The following is a 20882-nucleotide window of genomic DNA, read 5'->3' as shown; positions in this document are numbered from 1 at the left end:
TGTTGAAGTATTAACAGAATGGGGGTAAACTGGTTTAACAAACTGAGTGCACAAGACCAAGGGGAATGGTTTGGGTGAAATAAGAGTGGTGAGATAGAGAGGATGGAGACTTTGAAATGGACTTTATGTTGTGATTATCAATCAAATTTAACTTGCAGATATCCAGAAAACAGAAAATGGTTTACAAAAAAATGGTAGTAGGGTTATCAAGTTTGGATTAGGGGAAATGACCAGTAGCTTAATTAAAGGGGAAAAACTTGTGGTAAGTAAAACTGATTAGGGGGTTATCACAGTGGGCTATGAGTTGAATAATTTAAGGGCCTGGGATGATTTAGAGATGAGAATGTATTCTTGTTGAAAAGTGCATTATCAGTAAATGGCATCAGAAATAGAAGGGGAAAGAGAATTGAGTGAAGCCTGAAGGACCTGCAAGAAATAAAAGACGTTCAGTAAATAGTTGAATATATTGGTTTGGATCTCAGGAGTAAGTATTATCACCTTGTCATCAATTTCAAATAAAGGATTTGGAATGGATACATTTTGCTTATGTACTGAATAAGACAAGAACTAGGAAGAGAATCCTACATACACATATAATGAGAAGAAAGAGTAGGAGAATCAAATGGAGTGATAACAGTAAATTATTACAACAATAAAACAGCTAGACGGAATTGACTTGACAGAAATGGTTTATTTATTTATTTATTTTCGATGAAAGCACTACTCAGACAAAGAAAAAAAAATCACCAGCATCCTATACTCCCCTCTGTCTTAGTTTCTTGGAGCCCTGGTGGCACAGTTGTTAAGCATTCGGCTGCTAACCAAAATGTTGACAGTTCAAATCCATCAGTCGTTCCTTGGAAACCCTATGGGGCAGTCCTACTGTGTTGTATAGGGTCGCTATGAGTCGGAATCGACTCGATGGCAGTGGCTTTGGTTTTGGGTTTGGTCTCAGTGCTGCTATAACAGAAATAGCTCAGTTAGCTGGCTTTTAATAACAGATACATATTTTCTCACAGTTCAGGAAGCTAGAAGTCTGAATTCAGGGTACTGGTTCTATAGGAACGCTCTCTATCTGCAGGTTGTGGGGGAAGGTCCAACTCCAACTTTATGTCTAATATCCTACTCCTTCTGTGTGAAGAACTCTTAACATGACTTACAGTGCAAATCTAAGAAAAAAAAAAAAAAAAACTTGTTGCCATTGAGTCCATTCCAACTCATAGCAACTGTATAAGACAGAGAAGAACTGCCCAATAGAGTTCCCAAGGAGTGCCTGGTAGATTTGAACTGCTGACCTTTTGGTTAGCAGCCATAGCTCTTAACCACTACACCGCCAGGGTTTCCTAAGGACTCTAGGAGGTAAAAATTTTGTAGTGGTGTCCTTCATTTCAGTCAGGTCACTGTATCCTAGATGAGAAACAGTTAAAAGCTGAAGAGAGGACAGATACGTGATTTTATACAGGGGAAGGTTTTGTGAGGTTTGGTAGTTCAGAAGAAAAAGGTTATGATAGAGTAGAGAACAAAAGTGACCCTATGTTTTAAAAATAGTTCAACCATAAAGCACAGGCATGGTAAACTAGAAAATGTAGCTTAGATGGGTCTGGTAGAAAGAGGCCCTGTAGTGGAAGATTCAAAAAATATAAAAAGCCAATTTAAGGTAATGGAGGAGGAGAAAACATGGAGAAAGAAGAAAGATAAAAATCAAGGACTTCCTGAAATTCTGAACCAAAATGTTTTAAATATTTTTCCATGATGAAGGCAAAGTTCAGAGAATCATTATGAATGTGTAGCTTAAGTTGAATTGCACGTTTTAAAAAAGTTACATGTCAAAGCAGTATGAGTTTTGTAAGGGAGAAAAATCACATTACTCTTGGCGAAACACTTCTGTTCAAATCTGCAGAGGTATAGAAAAAGATATATACACACATACATGTTCTGTATTTTATATATATTGTTATTGAGACCAGTTTAAAAAATATTGGGGAAATTATGACATATTTCTTTCCGTCCCCTCTCCCTGAGGAATATAAATATTTCAGTTACTTTTTATAGTCAATTATTCAGAATAAAATTATTCTCAAAATATTAAAATTTAGAAGTTACTTTAAAAACTCATTCAGTGTAGTTAGAAGTGTAAATTATAACCCCCTTTTGTTGCCACCAAATTTGTGTAACCATTTTGACCAATTTCATGTGACAAAATAAAAATGCAAGATCATTTTCTAACTCACAAAGAAAAAAAAAAAAAAAGACCAGACTTAATGGTCTGACAGAAACTGGAGAAACCCCAAAAGAATGGCTCCCTGACACCCTTTTATCTCAGTACTGAAGTCATTCCTGAGGGTCACCCTTCAGCCAAAGATTAGACATGTCCATGAAACGAAATGAAACTAAATGGGCACACCAGCCCAGAGGCAAGGAAGAGACGGCAGGAAGGGACAGGAAAGCCGGTACTGGGGAACCCAAGGTCAAGAAAAGGAGAGTGTTGACATTTCATGGGGCTGACAACTCATGTCACAAAACAATATGTGTATGAATTGTTTAATGAGAAACTAATTTGGTTTCCAAGGAGCACTGGGTGTATTCGAACCACCAATTTTTTGGTTAGCAGCCGTAGCTCTTAACCATAAATTGCTTAATGAAAAACTATTTTGCTCTGTAAACCTTCATCTAAAGTATAGTTAAAAAAAAATACAAGATAATTTTATTTCTAGTTAGTATTTATAATAGACAATTCCCTGGTTAGTTCGATCTGATTCTCAAAGCATTTCAAATCCTTTATACCAACTTCTAGAGGACATCTTTCATGCCAAATTTTAGAGAATCCTCATGTTCCAATAAATAAATAAATAAATAAACAGATAATGTTTAGGTTGGGTTCAGAAATGGAGTAATTATTTCTTTTCTGAACTTTAGTCAGTAATAAAAAGCTAAAATCTCAGTGATTCTCATCAAACAGTATACTCTTATTTTTCTGGACTTCAGGTTTCCAGTTTGGCATGTAAAGAACTTAGATGTTATCATGCACATTTTCACAATAAGAAAAAAGCTGAAAACCTAAAAATCAAACTCTTCTTAGACCCATCAGAGAATTGAGGTCACAGGGAAAACCCTGAAAACTGCAAAGACAAGCCAACACAGAGAATCACCACTTAATAGGCACAGAAACCACCACAACTGGACCAGTAATCAGGTAAGAATACTTAACAGTTATTTGACCAATTGCTTGAGACTGAGCATGGACGATCTTAAGAGATGAAAACTCCTAAAGGCCTAGTCAAGGGAAAGTCACCACTCTTCTATGAGTTTTGCCTCCAGAAGTTCTACTAGTTCTCACTGTGAAAATCAGATAAAAATCTCCTTATGTGGACAGTCAGGAATAGGAGGAAGAAATGGGAATGTGTGGTTAATTGTCTCTATGCACAACTACTCCTTTGTCATGAGACCAGAAGAACTGGATGGTGCCTGGCTACCATTACTGAACATTTTGTTCAAAGATCCTATAGAATAATCTTAATCTACATGGGGAGAGTGGAACAGAATTTCAAATTCTAATGGAATCTAGACTTTCTAGAGCCACTGAGACTGGATGAACTCCTGAAACTATTCCCCTGAGAACATCTTTAAACATTAAATCTTAAACCAAAAATATTCCCTGAAGCCTTCTTTAAACCAATCAATAGTTTAGCTTAATTAGTAAAGACTGTATGCATTGAGCATTGTACTCTTTTAAAGAACTATCTATATGGGATCAAACTGACAACAGAAAATTGAATGCTTAGACAGGCAGCTTAGGGGCAGTGAATTTACATTAACAGAGGAAGAACAATTTGGAAAAGGAGTATGAAAATGGTTGCACAGCTTGACAAATATAATCAATGTCACTGAATTGTACATATAAAAACTGTTGAATTTGTGTATGTTTTGCTGTGTAAATTTTCAACAACAAAAATAAACAAAATAAATTATTTTTTAAAACCTCTTTATGCTTCTTGCACGGGGAGGGTAAAAACAAACATTTTGAAATCATGCTCTGTTTCCCTTAAAAATGGCCTATCCTCAGTAAAATTATTTTCTAGATCCTAACCAAGAATGAGTTTTATCAGAACCTATCCAAAATGGAGAAAATAAACTACATACTCCACAGACAAATAGCGCCCTCTCTAGACTTGGATGTGGGGGAAAGAAAATACCCATCTCCAGTACCCCTAAGACTTTCTTTTTAATCAAATGATTGGAGGAATGAAACTGAGAAGTACTTATGAGGGTCACAACCCAGAGGCACAGGCACACTAAAAGACTGAAACCTAATCATAGGATTACAGGATGCTTCTCTTCCCCCAACAGCTTACCAGCATACTGACATCATTAGAATTTTACAGGGGATTATAATTAAGAGAACCCTTTTACCCTATGCATCATGTACAGCTTTCAACAAAAATTACAAAGCCTGATAAAAGGCAAACAAACAAACAAAACACAGTCTGAAGAGATGGGAAAAAATTTAGAAACAAACTCAGACATGGCAAAAATTTTGGAATTATCAGACTGGCAATTTAACATTAAAGTGCTTGGCTTTTAAGTGAAAGGCAGTGGTTGGAACCTACCACCCACTCTGCAGGAGAAAGATGTGGCAATCTGTTTCAATAAAGATTGCAGCCTTGGAAACCCTATGAGGCAGTTCTACTCTGTCTTATAGGGTCGCTGTGAGTCAGAATTGACTTGACAGCAAGGGGTTTGGTTTTTTGGTTTTGGTGAGTATGCTAAAAAGCTATAATGGAAAGACTTGACAACTTGCAAAAACAGATGGGTAATGTAACCAAAGAGATGGAAGCTCTAAGAAGGAATCAAAAGCAAATGGTAGAAAAAAAAAAAAAAAACCTCTAAGATAAATGAAGAACTCCCATGATGAGTTCATCAGTAGACTTAATATAGCTGAGGAAAGAACCAGTGAGCTTGGAAATATGTCTACAAAAACATCTAAAACTGAAAAACAAAGAGAAATTAAAAAAAAGAGAAAAAAATACTGAAATAATGGAGTAGAATATCCAGAACTGTGGGACAATAAAAAAAGTGTAACATATATGTAATGGGAATACCTGAATTAGAACAGAGAGAATGGAATTGAAGAAATATTTGAGGTAATATTGGCTGAGAATTTTCCAAAATTATCAACAGGCTCTAAACCATAGATGCAGGGAGCTCAAAGAATATCGCATAGAATAAGTAACAAAAAAATATACTGAGGAATATCATATTCAGACTGCAGAAAATCAAAGGCAATGAGAAAATATTGAAAGAAGCCAGAGGGGGGAAAAAACACAAGGCTAAAAATTACATTGAACTACTTTTCAGAAAGCATGCAAGCAAGAGCGGAGTAGAGAAAAATATTTAAAGTGTTGGGGAAAAAAAAAATGAAACTTCCGTATCCAAGAAAATTATCCTTCAGATGTGAAGGAGAAATAAAGATTTTTCTCAGACAAACAAAAACTGAAAGAATTTGTCTGCAGTAGACCTGACCTGCAAGGAATTTTCAAAGGTTCTTCAGAGTAACCCAAAAAAACTCAGTGCCGTCGAGTCGATTATGACTTATAGTGACCCTATAGGACAGAGTAGAACTGCCCCATAGAGCTTCCAAGGAGCGCCTGGTGGATTTGAACTGCCGACCCTTTGGTTAGCAGCCGTAGCGCTTAACCATTATGCCACCAGGGTTTCCCTTCAGAGTAAAGGAAAATGATTTAGGTGGGAAAATCAGATGTACATGAAGTAAGGAGGAACTTTGGAGAAGAAACAAATGAACATAAGATAAAATTTTTTTCTTCTTATTAACTGATCTAACAGATAAAGGTTTATTTAAAATAATAATAGTAAAAATATATTGGATGATTATAGCATAGGGATAAGTGATACGTGTGACTCCAATGTTATAAGGGGTTGGAAGGACGAATTGTGAATGTTTTGTTATAGTATACCTGTACTAACCATGAAGAATAATAGTGTTATTTGAAAGTGGACTTGGGTTAGTTGTAAATGTATATTACAAACTTAAGGCTAACTGCTAATTTTTTTTTTTTTAACAAGTATAATTGATACGATAAAAGAGGAGAGAAAGTATAATCATACAAAATAGTTAAAACGAGAGAAGGCATAAAAAGAGAAGACAAAAGGAGAAAGAACAAAGGCGATGGATAAAAAACAGTTATGAATATGGCAGATATTATTTTAACTATATTGATTATCACGTTAAATGTGCATGGTCTAAATATAGCAATAAAAAGACTGAGACCATCAGAGTGTGGAGCCCTGGTAGTGCAGTGGTTAAGAGCTACAGCTGGTAACCAAAAGATCGGCAGTTCAAATCCGACAACCTCTCCTTGGAAATCCTATTGGGGCAGTTCTAGTCTGTCCTGTAGGGTTGCTATGTGTTGGAATAGAATCAGCAATGACAGGTTTTTAATTTTTATTTTTTTATCAGGGTGTATTTAAAAAAGATATAATTATATGCTTTATACAAAAACTCATTTTAAATATAAAGACAGATGAATTAAAAGTAAAATGATGGAGAAAGTTATACCATGTTAATGCTAATAAAAAAAGACGCTGGAGTAGCTACATTTATTTCAGACTAAGTAGATTTTAGAGAAAGCAAAATTATCAGGGTCAAAGAGAGGCATAATGTAATAATAAAGGAGTCAATACTTCAAGGAGAAATAGCAATCCTTAATGTGTAGGCACTTAACAACGCAAAAAACCAGAGTGTCAAAATATTTGAGGTAAAAATAGCAAGAAGGAAGAAACAAATCCAGTGTTCTAGTGGGAAATGTCAACTTTCCTCTTTTAGTACTGTACAGGTCTAAAGAACAAACAAAAAAAGCAAACCCATTGCCATCGAGTCGATTCCAACTCAGGGAAACCTGGTGGCATAGTGATTAGGGTTGACAGTACGAATCCGCCCGGCAGTCCTTGGAAACTCTGTGGGAACAGTTCTACTCTGTCTTATAAGGTTGCTATGAGTTTATAGACCAATAGGCATAAAATCAGAAAGGATATAGTTGAACTTAACACCACCATCAATCCACAGGCTCTAATTGATATTCATTGAGTACTTCATCCAACAACACCAGGATACACTTTTTTCTCAAGCATACAAGATAGATCACAACCTCAGCCATGAAACACACCTTAGAAATTAAAAAAAAAAAAAAAAATCATACAAAGTATGCTCTCAGTCCACAACAGAATTAAGCTAGGAATCAATAACATAAAGAGAGGTAGAATTTCCCAAAATATTTACACACTAAACAGTACACTTATTAATAACAAGTGGTTCAAAAAAGAAGCTTCAAGAGAAATTAAAAATAATTTGAGCTAATTGAAAATAAAAATGAAACATATAAAAATTTGCGGAATGCATTGAAAACAATGCTTAGAGGGAAACATAATACTGAATTAATATATTAGAAGAGAAGAAATACTTAAAATCAATAAGCTTCTGCCTTGGGAACTGGGACCTTAGGAAACTCAACACAGAGGAAATTAAGTCAAAGCAAGCAGAAAAAAAATAATAAAAATTAGCACATTAATTAAGTAAATTCAAACAGGGAATTAATAGAGAAAACCAATGAAAACAGAAGTTGTTTCTTTGAAAAGATAAACAGAAGTGATGGTCTTCTAGTCATCCCAACGAAGGGAAAAAAAATGAAGATACAAATTTTTAATATTAGAAGTGAAAGAAGGGCCATCACAACTGATCCTGTGTATGTACAATAAAAGAATACTATGAACAACTCTATGCACACAAATTTGATAACTTAGTTGAAATAACTAATTCCTGGAAAGACACAATATACCAAAATTTACAGAAGGGGAGATAAACAATCTGAAGAGGCCTATATCTTTTAAAGAAATTAGTTCAAACGATGAATCTGCAAAACTTCTCATGACATGGATGAATCTGGAGGACATTATGCTGACTGAAATAAGTCAATCGCCAGAGGACCGCTCTTTTAAAAACTCATGAAATATTTACATACTGAAAGAAACAATCTTTGATGGTTACGAGAGAGGGGAAGGGTGAGGAGGGAAAAACACTAATTAGACAAAAGATAACTGGTAACTTTGGTGAAAGGTAAGACAATACACAATATTGGGGAAGTCAGCACAACATAACCAAGGCAAAGTCATAGAAGCTTCATAGACACATCCAAACTCCCTGAGGGACCTAACCAGTGGGCTGAGGGCTGTGGGGACCATTGTCTCTGGGGACATCTAGCTCAACTGGCATAAAATAGTTTATAAAGAAAATATTCTACATTCTACTTTGGTAAGTAGCATCGGGGGTCTTAAAAGCTTGTGAGCAGCCATCTAAGATACTCCACTGGTCCCACCCAGTCTGGAGCAAGGGAGGATGAAGAAAACCAAAGACAAAGAGTAAGATTAGTCCAAAGAATTAATGGACCACAACTACCACAGCCTCCACCAGACTGAGTCCAGCACAACTAGATGGTGCCCGGCTACCACCACCGTCCACTCTGAAAGGGATCACAATAGAGGGTCCCAGGCAGAGCTGGAGAACAATGTAGAACAAAATTCTCACTCACAAGAAAGGACCAGACTTACTGGTTTGACAGAGGCTGGAGAAATCACAAGAGTATGCCCCTTCAGACACCCTTTTAACTCAGTACTGGGATTATTCCTGAGATTTACCCTTCAGCCAAAGAGTAAGACAGGCCCATAGAAAAAAAAATAATACATGTAACTCAACCATATATAAGAGATATAATGCACACCAGACCAGGGGGAAGAATGCGAAGGCAGGAGGGGACGGGAAAGCTGGACAAATGGAAATAGGGACCCCAAGGTTGAGAAGAAGAGAGTGTTGACACATTACAGGGTTGGCAACAAATGCCACAAAACAATATGTGTATTAATTGTTTAAGGAGAAACTAATTTGCTCTGGAAATCTTCATCTAAAGCATAATTTAAAAAAAAAAAAACAGAAAAAAGAAAAAAAACAGAGAGAGAAAGAAGAAAAAACAGAAATTGGTTCAACAATGAATAACCCCCCAAAACAAAAAGCACCATGGCCAAATGATTCCGCTAGTTAATTCTAACAAACATTTGAAGAAGAATTAACACTAGTCCTTCTCAAATTCCCCCCTGCAAAAAAAAATAGAACTTAAGTCATTTTATAAGCCCAGAATCACCCTAATATAAAAACCAGAAAAAAATTTATTACTAGGAAGGAAGATTACAGGTCATTATCTCCCACTGACATAGACAAAATAATCATCAATCATAAATATAGTCGACTAATCTTTGATAAAAGTACAAAAGCAATTTAATGGGGAAAGGATAGTCTTTTCAATAAATGGTGTTGTAACAGTGGATATTTATATGGAAAAAAATGAATATATACACAGAGCCCAGATCTTTCACAAAAATTAACTCAAAATGGATCATAGACTTAAATGCAAAACATGAAACTAAACAGCTTCTAAAAGTTAACATAAGAGAACATTTACATGACCCTGTGTTTGGTGACAACTTTTTAGTTACAACACTAAAAGTATGATTCATAAAGAAAAAAAAAAATACATATATGGCGGACTTTATAAAAATTAAAACTTCTTTTCTGTAATATATACTGTTAAATGAATGCACATACAAGTCACAGACATGGAGAAAACATTTGCAAAACACTTGTATGATAAAGGGCTTGTATCCAAAGTAGACAAAGAACTCTTAAAACTCAACTATAAGAACAACAAATACAAACAAACCAAAAAAAAAAAAAAATCTCTCAATTACAAAATAGGCAAAGATCTGAACCATCTGAACAGACACCTTACTACAGAGAATACCTACATGGCAGATAAGCTTATGGTGAGATGCTCAACATCATATACCCTCGTCGTTGTGTGCAGTCGAGTCAATTCCAACTTATAGCTATCATATATGACAGAGTAGAACTTCCCTATAGAGTTTCCTAGGCTGTAATCTTTACGGGACCAGACCACCAGGTCTTTTCTCCCATGGGTTTAAACCACTGACTTTTTGATTAGCACTCCAGTGCTTGACTACTGTGCCACCACTGCTCCTTCCCATATATGATTAAGGATTGCAAATTAAGACAACATACTACTACACACCTATTAAAATAGCTAAAATACAAAACACTCAGAACCCCAAATGCTGGTGAAGGTTTGGAGCAACAGGAACTCTCGTGCATTGCTGGTGGGAATGTGAAATGTAGTAGCCTCTTTGGATGACAGTTTGTTAGTTTCTTACAAAGTTAAACATAGACTTACCGTAAGATCCAGCTACCACACTTCCAAGTATACATACAAATGAGGTAATAATGTATGTCCACGTAAAAAACTGTATGCAAATGTTTATAGCAGCTATATTTATAATGGCAAAAAAAATTTGAATCAACCAAGATGTTCTTCAATAATAGGTGAATGGATAAACAAACTATAATACATACATACAAAAGAGTATGATTCAGAAATAGAAAGAAATGAGATATCAAGCTATGAAATGACATGGAGAAATCTTAAGTGCATATTGCTCAGCGTAGGAAGCTCGTCTGAAACAACCTACTTTTGATTTCAACTATATGACCTTATGGAAATGGCAAAACTATAAAAAAAGAAAAAACCGAACCTGTTGCCATCCAGTCCATTCCAACTCATAGCGGCCCTATAGGACAGAGTAGAACTGTCCCAGAGGGTTTCAAGGAGTGCCTGGTGGATTCAAACTGCTGACCTTTTGGTTGGTAGCCAAACTCTTAACCACTATGCCACCAGGGCTTCCAGAAAAACTATAGATAAAATAAAACTATCAGTGGTGGAGAGGGATGAATAGTAGAGCACAGGGGATTATTAAGGCAGTGAAGGTATTTGGTACGGTATTATAGTGTCAGACACATAACATCATGTATTTGAAAAAAAAAAGTATGAATATATAACACAAAGTATGAACATGAATGTAAAATATTGACTTAACTAAATAACAATATACTGGTATTGGTTCATCAATTATAATAAATGTAGGATACAAATGGAAAAAGGAGAGACAGTGCAGGGGGAGAGGATACATATGGGAATTCTGTGCTTTCTGCACAATTTTTCTGTAAACATCAAACTGCTCTAAAAATATAATACTATTTTTTGAAAAGAGACTGTTTACTAAAAAAAATATGTCAAAATAATGTTGTCAAGATAGCCATATCAGACAGACATGTCCTGGTTACAAACTTATAGCCTCCAGATAATACTAGCTTTTCTTTAGACATCTGTTTTCTAAATAGAAACAAATGTTCAGGCGATAAATAAAATTAGATAAAGTGGGTGGACATGAAGAGGTAAGAAAGAGGTCAGGAGCAAATTCATGCCACTATGCCTGCCAGTAGAATCTGTGGAATCTGTCTTAGGGAGCGAGGCACGTATTCTCCTTGACTGGGATGTTGTGTTTTTACTCTATAGAAGCAAACTGTACAGATTGTACAAAGTATAAAGAAAAGATAGCTAGCTTAGTAAAACAAAAGGTGGTGGCTATTTAAACTTTTGGGTCACTATGTGTCTGAGTCAACTTGATGACAATGGGTTTGTTTTGATTTTATGAGCAAAATGCCCACTTGTCTGTCAGTTTGTCTTACTGTGTTGGCTACTAGAAGCTAGGCCACCAGTATTTCAAATACCAGCAGAGTCACCCACAGTGGACAGGTTTCAGAAGTGCTTCCAGACTAAGACAGACTAGGAAAAAGGACCTGACTGCTTCTGAAAAAAATTGGTCAGTGAAAACCGTGTGACTAGCAGCAGAACGTTGTCTGGTATAGTGCCGGAAGATGAGCCCCTTTGATTGGAAGTTACTCAAAATACGACTGGGGAAGTACTGCCTCCTCAAAGTAGAGTTGACTTTAATGATGTGAATGGAGTCAAGTTTTCAGGAACTTCATTTGCTTATGTGGCAAGACTCAAAATGAGAAGAAACAGCTGCAAACATCCATTAATAATCTAATTGTTAAATGTACAAATTTCAAATCAAGGAAAACTGGAAGTTGTTAAAAATGAAATGAAGTGCTTAAAGGTCAATATCTTAAGCTACAATGAAATGAAATAGAACACTTGAAAATCAATATTCTAGGCACTGGAAACTCTGGTGGTGTAGTGGTTAAGTGCCACGGCTGCTAACCAAAAGGTCAGCAGTTCAAATCCACCAGGCACTCCTTGGAAACTCTGTGGAGAGGTTCTACTCTGTCCTATAGGGTCAGAACTGACTCAACGGCAATAAGTTTTTTATTCTAGGCATTAGTGAACTGAAATGGACTGGTATAGGCCATTTTGAATCAGAAAATTGTATGGTTTAATATGCCAGAAATGACAAATTGAAGTGAATGGCACAGTATTTATCATCAAAAAGAACATTTCAAGTTCTATCCTGAAGTACAATGCTGTCAGTGCTAGGAAAATATCCATATCCCTACAAGGAAGACAAGTTAATATGATTATTATTTAAATTTATGTTCAAATCACTAATGTCAAGAGGAAACTGAAGATTTTTACTAACTTTTGCAGTCTGAAATTGGTCAAACATGCAATTAAGATGCATTGATAATTACTAGTGTTTGGAATGCAAAAGCTGGAAACAAAGAAGAAAGACTTGTATTCAGGAAATATGGCCTTGGTGATAGAAATGACATCAAAGAGTACATGATAGAATTTTACAAGACTAATGACTTCTTCATTGTAAATATCTTTTTTCAAAAACATAAACAGCAATTATATACATGGACCTCATCAGATGGGATGCACAGGTATCAAATCCACTACATCTGTGGAAAGAGATGATGGAAAGATCAGTCCGAAGAAGGCCAGCGACCAACTGTGGAACAGACCAACAATTGTTCCTACACAAGTTCAAGTTGAAGCTGAAGAAAATTAGAGTATGCCCATGGGAGCCAAAATATGACCTTGAGTACGTTCTGCCTAAATTTAGAGATTGTCTCAGGAATAGATTTGATGTATTGAACACTAATGACTGAAGACCAAATGAGTTGTTGCATGACATCAAGCATATCATACATGAAGAAGGCAAAAAGTCATTAAATACAAGAAAGAAAGAAAAAAAAAAAAGGATGTCAGAGGAGACTCTGAAAATTGCTGTTGAACATAGAGTAGCTAAAATGAAAGGAAGAAATGATGAAGTAAAAGAACTGAACAGATTTCAAAGAGCGGCTCAAGAAGACAAAGTAAAGTATTATAATGGAATGTGCGAAGACCAAGAGATAAAAAACCAAAAGGGAAGAATGTGCTCAGCATTTCTCAAGCTGAAAGAAGTGAAGTTTCAAGGCTTGAGTTGCAATATTGAAAGATTCTATGGGGAAAATATTTTTAAAAATGCAGGAAGCACAAAAGAAGATGGAAGGAATACACAGGGTCACTGTACCAAAAAGAGTTGATTGACACTCAACCATTTCAGGAGGTAGTGTATGATCCAGAATTGATGGAATGCAAGGAAGAAGTCAAGCTGCACTGAAGGCGTTGATGAAAAACAAGGCTCCAGGAATCTATGGAATACCAATTGAGATGTTTCAACAAACAGATACAAAGCTCGATATTCTCACTTGTCTACGTCAAGAAATTTGGAAGACGGCTTCCTGTTCAACTGACTAGGAGAGATCCATATTTGTGCCCACTCCAAAGAAAGGTAATCAAACAGAATGTGGAAATTATTGGACAATATCATTAATATCACACACACACAAGTAAAATTTTGCTGAAGATCATTCAAAAGCAGTTGCAGCAGTTGCCAGAAGTTCAAGCTGGGTTCAGAAGAGGATGTGGAATGAGGGTTACCATTGCTGATGTCAGATGGATCTTGGCTAAAAGCAGAGAATACCAGAAAGATGTTTATTCGTGTTTTATTGACTATGCAAAGGCATTTGACTTTGGATTATGGATGACTTTGTAAAAAATGGGAATTCCAGAACTCATAACTGTGCTCATGAGGAACCTGTACATAGACCATGAGGCAGTCATTCAAACAGGACAACGGGATACTTGGTGGTTAAAATTAGGAGAGATGGGCATCGGGGTTGTATCCTTTCACCATACTTATTCAATCTGTACGCTGAGCAAATAATCCGAGGAACTGGACTATACGAAAAATCAAGTGGCTCAGGATTGGAGGAAGACAAATTAATAACCTATGATATGCAGATGACACAACCTTCCTTGCTGAAAGTGAAGAGAACTTGAAGCACCTACTAATGAAGATCAAAGACTGCAGTGTTCAATATGGATTGTGCCTAACATAAAGAAAACAAAAATCCTCACAGCTGGACCAATAAGCAATATCATGATAAACAGAGAAAGGATTGAAGTTGTTCAGGATTTCATTTTACTTGGATCCACAATCAACTGTCATGGAACCAGTGGTCAAGAAATCAAATGGCATATTGTCTTGGGCAATCCACTGCAAAAGACCTCGTTAAAGTCTTTTTAAAGTGTTAAAAACAAATATGACACTTTGAGGACTAAGATGCACCTGACTCAAAGTATCGTGTTTTCAATGGCCTCATATGCATGAGAAAACTGGACAATGAATAAGGAAGACTGAAGAAGAATCGATGTCTTTGAATTATGGTGATGGCCAGGAATATTAAATATACCATGGACTGCCAGAAGAATGAACAGAACATACCTATCTTGGAAGAAGTACAGCCAGAATGTTCATTAGAAGCGATGATGGCAAGACTTCATCTCATATGGGCATGTTATTAGGAGGGACCAGTCCCTGGAGAAGTACATCATGCTTGGTAAAGCAGAGGGTCAGTGAAAAAGAGGAAGACCCTCAGTAAGGGGGATTGACACGGTGGCAGCAACGATGGGCTCAAGCATAACAATGATTGTAATGATGGTACAGGACCAGGAAGTGTTTTCGTTCTGTTGTAGATAGGGTTGCTATGAGTCAGAGATGCCTCAAGGGCACCTAACAACAACAACAATGAAGCTTTTTAGTGGTGAAGATATGAAGTTATAGAAAGTCAGTGCAATAAAATAGATCAACAAAATAATAAGGGCAAGGAAATAAGAAAACATCTGATCTATAACAAATATTTTTTTCCCAAAATAGTAGCATGAGGGGTCAGGAAGCCTAACATTTGTTCCCTATCCAATTACTTTTAACCATAAATGTTATAAATCATTAGTGCATATAAAGTTTTAGAAAAAAAAAAAGTGATGGTTAGTTGACATAAAATAACCATATTTAACTGGAGAAGTAGCTCAGTTATACCTACCCTTTCTTTTAAGGTTGTTCCAAGTCTGATGTGAATATAGACAAAGGTCTTTTCTCATAATTTCTTATAATCATAGATGTGAACAATTTTGACAATGAGAACAATATTAACAACATTCAAAGTCTAACAAGATACCATTTACATGAGATGGTTTTGGCTTTATTGGACAGACATTTTAATCACTACTTACGCTTTTTCAATATATGAAGCAGGGTTATAAAACAACAGCATTTAAAAAATAGAAGTAAGGGTAAGGCAGGATCTTTTAGATAATATATTCTATTGTTTTTGTCTGTATGCACTTTAATATGTTCCCAAATAAAGACACTTGAAGAAATTATGTAACTGATTAGCAAATTAAGATATTTTGAAGAAATATGTTGTAACGGAAACCTGGTACTTTAAGCAAAAATCCAAGTCCAATGTATAGAATGAGCAGATGAAAAACATGAAGAACAATTGTAAGCTCAGTAAAGTGCTCTCACGTTAAAAGAACTACCGGAGAATCTCATCACCAGAACTCTCATCGTCATAAAAACAGTTATTGTTAATTGGTCTTTCATATTAAGTATTCATTGGGGTTACTTTCTTCATTAAAAAAATGAAACTGAGCTTTTAAACCTAGGTTCAGTCTTTGTTTTCTTCCTCTCTTGATTAAGTGAAAGTGAAATAAGTTCAATAGGTTATAGGTTGGAATTATGAGTTTACATTTCAAAAGATCAAATTAAGGGATCGAAAAGGACAGAAGCAGCATAAACACAACCATGTACGTATCTGGATAGACTTACGACATCTGTGTCAATGCAGTGTTGATATAAATACTGATATTATAAACTATGCTAACATTTTTCCTGGGTCCAACATTTGTATGGAATACATTATTCAAATAAATACCTTCTCATAATAGAAATTTTAAAGAAGTGGTAAGAAAGACAGCTTGGAGATACATATATATGTGTGTGTGTGTGTGTGAAGTCAGTATAACTGGATGACTATAAAATACCCACTATTGTACTAGAGTCTGGCCTAACAAAAAATAGCAAGGAAAAAGAGATTCTTTTTACAGAGAGAAGAAGCAACCAGATCTACTTATGGTGGGAAAATAAGAGAATCTAAACCCAAACCTGTTGCCATTGAGTCGATTTTGACTAGTGGTGACCACATCTGTATCAGGGTAGAGCTATTCCATATGGTTTTCTTAGCTGTAATCTTTACAAAGGCAGATTACCAGTTCTTTCTTCTGTGATGCTGCTGGAAGGGTTTGAACTGCCAACTTTTAGGTTAATAGTGGAGCACAAACCATCTGTACCACCCAGGGGCCTAGCTATAGTCCTTAAACAGAATATATTGCATTGCTGAGTATAGTTTTTTTCTTGAATATATTTATGCTGCCTTGATTAAGTCCATATGAATTCCAAGTCTAGAGTAAAATAAGAAATGACAGGGTTTAATTAAACTTAGAATAATTAAAAAAAGTACTGTTAAACTAGTTCCTCAACTTCTTAGTGGGAAAAATAAACAATAATATTATTAATCACACCTGTCTTTGGTTGTATATGGGAATAATTTAAAGAAAAATTTCTTTGAATTTAATTTTTTAAAAAATCACGGGCTTTCTTGGCTTTTGGATAAGCAATATCTTTTCAGTATGGACAAAACCGACTTCAGCAATGAGTTAGTCAATGTTCCTACAGTATCTTTTCTGAGAAGATGAAGCAAAGTGGTCTGAACCATTTTCCCAAACGTTGGATTGTAACTGGTTAAACCACTGTATCCATTCATTTCTTGGGAACTCTGATAAAAACTGGATACACTAATTTGCCTTTTATCTCAGTAGCTGTATTCAGCAAGCCTTTGGATATTAAAACCTGAAGCTCCATGGAAAAGGCTGGATCTCTTGGTAACAGCAATCATATGGGTCCTGCCTTTGGAATTTGGGCTTCTTTTCTTAAAGACACTGTCTATTAAGAGGATGGTTCACCATAAGCCCAATTCAGATCTACAGGAATTGGCTTGCTGCGTCCTTTCCGTTCTTCAATGTAACTTCTGAGGCAGTTCCAGGTTTCTCTCCCACTCCCACTCCCAAGTTGATATAGAATAACGATGCTCGAACACCAAGTTAGAAAAATGTCATGGACTAATTTTATAATCTTGCAATAACTTTAAAATAAAATCAAAGAATGTGAGATGGGGAAGAAAAGGAGTTAGAGAAGAAGAGAAGAAGAAAGAAAGGGAGGGAAAGAAGGTAATGAAGAATGAACGAATCAATCAATTAGTAAAGAAACCAAGGGAGGAAAGGAAAATCATCTGAAACCCCAAATATTTGCTGAATCAGAGGAACAGAGAAAGAAGCTAAGCATGAGAGGAAGAGAATGCACTTGGTGCCTGCTTGGTATGTGATAGTCAGTGCACTAGAGCATTTCACTCATTATCATAAATCTTTACAACAATCTTTGATGTTGATTGAGGTTTGCTACCTGGTCCATCAGCATCTAAACCCCATAGTCTTTCTACTGAACAACTCAGCACAGGAAGTGAGCACAGGAGGTTGTATCCTTAGTTAAGCTTTAAACCACATGAACTACCTGATATATAACCATAGGGTTGGCAATTAGAAGGCTGAAGGTTTCTCTGCACTGTTTTTATTGCCCTTTATGTTGTTGCTAGGTTATAATTTGCATAATATCAGGTCAAAAATCTGAATAATCTATGTGGTGTCTTAAATGGGTAATTTCATTTATCTAATCAATATGAGTTGGAATCAACTCTACAGCAATGGGTTTTAAATCAATATTCCAACCATGCCAATATTTTCAGTGAGTCCCAGAAGAGAAAAACATTGATAAGCAGCCTTCCTTCCTGGACAGATTTTCTGTTCAAACTGTATACCCAATAATGCTGAAAGCAAGTCAAGAAGAAATTACACATTGTGTGCTCAGAAGAATAATAGAGAGAAATTAAAGCTTTCCTTCAAAGATAGTCAGCCCCACCCACTGAAAACCTACCTTTGGGAAGAACATAATACACTCCGAAGCACTGTTTCAGGAGAGGGTTCTAATTTGTTCTAAATAATTTAGGGCAATTATAAAATGGTAATAGTTCTTACTGTTAAAAAAAAAAAAAAAAAAAGATGCCTGACACTAAATCAATTTTATGAGACATTGTAGAAAATTAACTTTTCCATCATTAAAATATCAGTATGTTTCAAGATGGGGAATTTTGCAATGGATTATTCACACACACAGAAACATATATCATTACATCCAATTTACTGCCATTGTGATTGTTAAGGAGAAAGAAAGCAGTAAAGTATATGTAAGCAGTGAAAAGTAAATGCAAAGTGGTAGGGTAGGGAAAGTTCTGGCCTTAATAAACTTGCAAATGAGTGGAATCTATAAGACTAAATTAAAAGGAACTAAACATTAAAAAAAAAAACAAAAACCTAACCCCTTGTAGTCCAGTTAATTCTGACGCACTGCGATCCTATAGGGCAGAGTAGAACCGCCCCATACAGTTTCCAAGGAGTGCCTGGTGAATCCAGACTGCCGACCTTTTGGTTAACAGCTGTAGCTCTTAACCACACACTATAATTAATAACATAGTTTTCTACTAAGGCATAAAGAATACTCTACTACTATACATACATACTAACCCAGTGCCGTCGAGTTGATTCCAACTCATAAAATGGTAGAAGCCAGGTTTGGCACTCATGGAATTTACAGAGAAGCAAGGCGAGGAGGCTAGAATGATTCATGTGGTAATGGGTTAAAGTTAGAGATGTCAATATGAGCTCATGTTTAGTTTAATATGGATAGAGATGGTTACATGTAGAAATATTTATAGATGTATGTATATATACACAGACATATATATGGGTTATTATACACATATCCATTTCCTTGGTCTTTCAGCTGTGAAGGCCTAAGAAAATATCCCAGTAGCACCAAGCACACCTAGTTCTCATCTCTCAGTTTCTAATACCATTCTCCAATAAAAATTACCAAGGATCCTCAGAGAAATGCCTGTTTCTGGGACTGGGCCATTGAACACACAAGATGAGCCTAAAATAGCTTGAATTTCCAGAAGATAAGGAAGTGTTCAAGAGGAAAAACACACAAACACATTGATGGAGGCATATTAAAGTAACACAGGGGCCAATTGAAAGAGCTGCCAATGGCCAAAGCTGGAGTAACTTGAGGAACATAAAAAAAAAAAGTTCTATTGGATTATAATACAAATTATAAAATAAATATCCATGAATCCTTACCACTATAAATAAATTATTGAATAAATTAATAAATGGGAAGAAGCAACTCTCCCATGCAGACAAATTCTAAACATTCTATGTAGAAATTAGATGTGGGCTGTGTATAGTGACTTACTTTCAAAGAGTAAAGTATGGAAGGGAGAAGGAGAGTGACTTTACAATGGGGAACCTGACAAACACTACCTCAGCCAGATGAACAAGATCAACATCCACAATGATAAATCATGTTGATAACATATACATTTGACATGTTGTGATAAGAATGGAACTTTACCTACTTGGTTTTCATTTCAAAAACATACAACTTTGGTCTAATTGTAAGCAAAACATCTGACAAAACATCAGACCAGCACTCCTCAAATCTGTCATGGTCATGAAAAACAAGGAAGTCTGAGAAACTGTCACAGGCAAGAAGAGCCTAATGAAACATAACTGAATGAAATGTGGTATCCCAGATGGAATCCTAGAACAGAAAAACAGAAATTAGTTAAGAACTAAGGAAATCTGAATAAACTACGGACTTTACTTGATAATAATGTACCAATTTTCAACCCGCAAGTTGCTGTCAATGAGACCTCAGGCGTGTAAGAGTAGAGCTGTGCTCCACAGGGTTTTCAGTGCCTGCTTTTTCAGAAGTAGAGCACCAGGACATTCTTTTGAGGAAAGCATTTACTGAACTCGAACCTCTAACCACCCAGGAATTCCTAAGTGTAATAAATGTATAATACTAGTATAAGGTGTGTGGCATATAGGGGTGCTGTCTGTAGTACCTTCTCAATTCTTCTGGAAATCTAAAACTGTTCTAAAAAACAGTCTGTGAAAAAAGTGATTTCAAGGTTATGAATGCAGAGTGTATGAACATAGAACAAGCACAATGAGCAACAAAGTATGGAAATGGTGATATCCTTTTATGTTGCTTTAAAATAAACTCTAAGCAAATGCAGTGGTCAAAAATGTTTAATAAATGTTAGTCGATTGAATGAATGAGTGATGAATACGTGACATGGTGCTTCCAGTTCCCTGTCACACTCTTTTGACTGATTTCAATTATTGCCGAGGGTTTTTTACTTTGTCTGGCTATGACTTTATAGTCTTTTCATCAATTCTCTCCCAGGTTTTCAAATTTGGATGGGGTTGGGTATTGTTTAAATTACATAGTTTGATCCTTTAGTGGATTTTAGAAACTCTTAACGATAGTGAGTTAGTCTTTTGTGTTACCCTTAAGTAGGTAATAAAAACAAATGAGATCATATAGTTGGTCTATGCAGAGAACTAGGAAACTCAATAATAAGGTTGAAAATAAATATG

This window comes from Loxodonta africana, chromosome 15 (genome assembly GCF_030014295.1).
Source record: "Loxodonta africana isolate mLoxAfr1 chromosome 15, mLoxAfr1.hap2, whole genome shotgun sequence".
Taxonomy (NCBI): Eukaryota; Metazoa; Chordata; class Mammalia; order Proboscidea; family Elephantidae; genus Loxodonta; species Loxodonta africana.
Note: the sequence above shows the minus strand (reverse complement) of the source record.